The sequence below is a fragment of the Austrofundulus limnaeus genome, unplaced genomic scaffold (genome assembly GCF_001266775.1).
Source record: "Austrofundulus limnaeus strain Quisiro unplaced genomic scaffold, Austrofundulus_limnaeus-1.0 Scaffold1149, whole genome shotgun sequence".
NCBI classification, from domain to species: Eukaryota; Metazoa; Chordata; class Actinopteri; order Cyprinodontiformes; family Rivulidae; genus Austrofundulus; species Austrofundulus limnaeus.
The window spans coordinates 50,183-54,487 of record NW_013953551.1 but is presented as its reverse complement, the minus strand read 5'-3'; the positions used below and the strand labels follow the sequence as shown (position 1 = coordinate 54,487).

Sequence of the window (4,305 nt, the reverse complement as noted above, 5' to 3'; positions counted from 1 at the left end):
TTCTTAATTTCTGCATCATCAGTGCCTTTTTTTGTTTCTTGTGCTCTTGTGGGTTCTGATTTATAAATTATCCCTGCACGCTATAAACAACAACAAAAAAAGCCTGTTAGCTTTTGGGCTAGCACTGGCTCTATTTTGCTTATATGTATAAGCTTGGTGCTAGCATGACAAACAAGCTAAACTGAGGTCCTCCATCCATATTTTCATTTGCAGGCTGAGTCATTTTTGTGTTCCCTTCCAGAACCGGCTCTTGGCATAGGCGAACTAGGCGGTCGCCTAGACCGCCATCTGCTGGAGGGGGTGCCGAACTGCAGAAGAAAAAAAAGTAATTATTTGTTATCCCTGGCTGTAACTCCGCTCAGCGCCCCTTTCAGTTAGATTTGTCTTAAAAAACTATAATGAAGTATGACAAGAAAAATTAACTACTCTACCCATAAAACATACCCCCCATGCAGCAATCCCCCCCCCACCCTCTCTCTCATTTGCTTGACATTGCACTGACTCATCCTGCTCAGACACTCTGACGGGGGAGGGGCTAGTAGTGCCTCTCAGGTAGCGATTCATGTTGACAAACTCAATAACAAGTCTGTATTTTGTTGTCCCATACATGTCAACCTCTTTGGATGTTTACCTGTATAAAAAGCCCCAATGCAGCAATTGCCCCCACCCTCTCTCTCATTTTACTGACGTTGCACTGACTCATCCTGCTCAGACACTCTGATGGGGGAGGGGCTAGTAGTGCCTCTCAGGTACTGGTTCATGTTGATAAACTCAATAAATCTGTATTTTATTGTCCCATACATGTCAACCTCTTCGGGCATTTACCTGTATAAAAAAGCCTAGTAAAATCTGTAAATTTTGCAAAAAATCCATACAACTCGCACCCGGGGGGCGGGGGTGTTGTCAGCCTCGCTGGGGTTGTGAAAGCGCCCGCTGCGTAGCAGGAGGAAATGAGAGCGAAAAAAGTTCAAAACTTATTTCTAGCAGCAGAACAGGTTGGAAGATGGCTGTTTAATGTTATTTATTGTTTTTTAAATCATCCTACAGGTTCTGACATGTTAGATAAATTTGAAAATGAGGTTTTGAAAAAATCCTATACATCTGTATACCTGCAAAATGACGTAAAATCCTTATAACTTACGGACAATCCGTACAAGTTGACATGTATGTTGCTATTTATTTGCTTTCTGGGAAAGCAAATAAATCTAAATTTACCATAGTAACTTACACTGTCAAACTTGTTTTTAGGGGTTCAAAGTGGGGTGGGTGGGACATAGTACGGGGGTGGGGGGTGTTAAGTGCTGTTAAGTGCCAGGAGGACTGCGACCAGTTATACATCGGGGAAACAAAGCAGCCACTGTGCAAAAGAATGTCCCAACACAGACGGGCTACATCTAACGGCCAGAACTCTGCAGTTTTCACTCATTTACAGGCCAGCGGTCACTCTTTYAGAGATGAGGATGTTCTCATTCTTGATAGAGAGGAACGTTGGTTTGAGAGAGGAGTAAAAGAAGCCATTTTTGTDAAGAAAGACCGTCCATCATTAAACAGAGGTGGAGGCCTCCGTTTTCAGYTGTCCCCCTCCTACAGCGCKGCTATTGCCAGTATCACTCCACCCCCTGTTAACAATAGGTGTTAATTAGGTGTCAACAATAGCCATGTGATGTGAGTATCAGTCACATGGAGGCAGTGCTTAAAAGCCTGAATTTTGCCTGAAACTCTCAGACTGAAGAAGTCTCTTGGAGGAGAGACGAAACGTTTCATTAGAGAAGAACCCGTCCAGAAGACCTATACTATTTTTTTTATCTTTTTGATTTTTTACCTGGATTACTGAGACGCGTCAGGACATAACTGCACTTAGTTTTGGTTGAAAAAACTGTCGTGGGGAAATTTTGATTTATTTTCTGGTTCTTTGTACAGACTACAGTTTTATCAAAGGCTGAACATTATCAGAGGAGTCATACCTCTCCCAGTTGTAGCCTGTAACTCGTTGTTTATGCTGCAGAAGGCAGCTCAACACACATTAATGATCCAGCCCAGCAGGATTCGTCCCAATTGTCCCGATTACCCACTCCGCCCCTGTCTGTAATATTAACATTTGTAAATAAAATCAGTAACGTAAGCATTTTTGTTTTAATTTTATCATAATACTTGTTTTCAGGTAATCATGGCCGACAGTGTTTATTTTTTATTTTTAATGAGCACTAACTGCAGGACTATGGAAGCCCATTCTATGGAAGCCCATTTCCGCCACGTGATAAAAAAATAAATAAAACTTGTATCTCATAATTATGACTTAGCTATCTCATGAGATAGCTAAGTCATAATAATGAGATAGTATCTCATAATTAATAATACTTAGCTAAGTCATAATTATGAGATAGTATCTCATAATAATGAGATAGCTAAGTCATAATTATGAGATACAAGTTTATTTTTTTATCAGGATGGCTGAAATGGGCTTCCATACAATGCTGTCCTCAGCGGACCTGCGGAACGGAAGGGAGGAGGGCCCAGGGCCACCCTCCCCTCTCGCGCCCATCCGTAAAGAAAACTCCGCGCATGCGCACTGATTCCTCTCTTTCCGTGGAAGCAAGATTGAAGGTAGGCTAAGGAAAACACTTTAAAGTAACATTTTTTGGGCAATAAATAAACAACAACGGGGAATGGAGTGACGCAGTAGTTTGCGGAGCTGCCATGCTTTATTTAGTCTGTAGTAACAGGAGTGCGTTAATCTTCAGAGTTGTTAATAATTTGGGAGTAATGACGAGATGTTTTCTGTACAAACTGCTTTTTAACAGTCGCTAGCTGGACCGGTCTTAATTGACGTTAGCATGCTAACTGGGCTAACAAAAGCTGAAAATGAACGACGGTGGATGCTGAGACTCGCCGCTTGCTTGAAGCTGCTGTGTCAGATGCTCATCTGGCCTGACTGCCACGTAGTTAATGGGCTCCTCAGCGTTGTGCTTTGCCTAGCCGCTGTTAGCTAACTGTGGCCTTTTGAAGCACTTACAGACTGCTAGCTGCTAACATCATGTTCAGCACTTTAGCACTGTTCCCCGAGTAGACTTTGCAAAGTAAAACTGACAAGTCAGCTTCCTGTGTGCCAACAAATGTCACACATTAGCAAGTAGCTTTAGCTGTTAGCTAGTGGTTGGTCCGGCACAGACGAAAAGTACTGCTGAAATTCAAACACTTCAAAATTAGACTTTAATACATTTTAGTAATACTAAACGACACCTAATTAGTAGTGTTCTTTATAATAGAAGCACTTATTCTTATTCTTAGACTAAGGGTAAATATGCAAGAAGGTTTTCTAAATTATGTGAAGTTCTAGGGCTGTCAAATGATTAATATTTTAATATGATTAATCCCAAAGTAGCTGTGAATTAATCATGATTAATCTTCAATTTAATATACATTTATATTGCATACTGATAAAATAAATTACTTGAGATATTAATTGGTTTTTAATGTTTTTATTTAGAAAACAAAATGGATGCTTGACATGATTTTTTGAATATAAAACAGGACCGAAACAATTCTTCAAACATATTTGAGGCAGTTAAATTTTGATCAGAATAATGAGGTTAAATCAAGAATTCAAGGATTTTCATTCCAAATGAGAACTACACGAGGAATGAAAGGTAGATACTAAGGTCACAGTTGTCAGCAAAACATAAATAAAATAAAATAAGCCATAAGAAGACAAAAAGAAAAAAAACTGTACATAATTTGTTACACATGGAGTTTTTTTTAAACCTTTATTTATCCAGGTAAACTGTTTGAGAACCACTTCTCATTTACAAACATGACCTGGCACTGAGTGCATTGCAATATACAAATATTCAGCCATAGTAAAGTGATTGTAAATTTTAATCATGATTAAAATTTTTAATCTATGTCCATGCAGCACTAAAATTAATCAGAGTTAACTCAATTAATTTCACAACCCTAGAAGTTACATTCAATTTTGTCCTTAGGTTCACAAGATATATTGTTAATGGTACAGACGCATGAATTCAATTAATAATATCACTGTTTTGCCTTTTGTGATGGGCTATAATACAATAATAAGTAAATTAAAAAAAACATAAGAGTCTGAAAATATCCATTGATGTGCACCACTTGACTCAATGGACCTCATGCAAGAACATGTTCGTATTCTTATCCTAAATTTCTCTTACTTTTGTTCGTACGAAGGGTTCATACAAAGGGTTCGTACGAACATGTCACGTCAGATTCAACAAACTCTTCTATCTTCAGGAAAAGTGTGTAAATGAGCTGCGTAAATTCCACCTGTTC

At 39.0% G+C, this 4,305-nt stretch overlaps 1 protein-coding gene across 1 annotated transcript in view; it reads left to right on the top strand.

The window, feature by feature from the left end:
• Positions 1-2,507: 2,507 nt before the first annotated feature.
• LOC106534352 (eukaryotic translation initiation factor 5A-1) overlaps positions 2,508-4,305 on the top strand; it is a 14,968-nt gene continuing 13,170 nt past the window's right edge. Inside the window, exon 1 of the mRNA XM_014030961.1 lies at positions 2,508-2,604. The gene's annotated coding sequence lies outside the window, so the exon portion shown is untranslated. The remainder of the gene's footprint in view (positions 2,605-4,305) is intronic.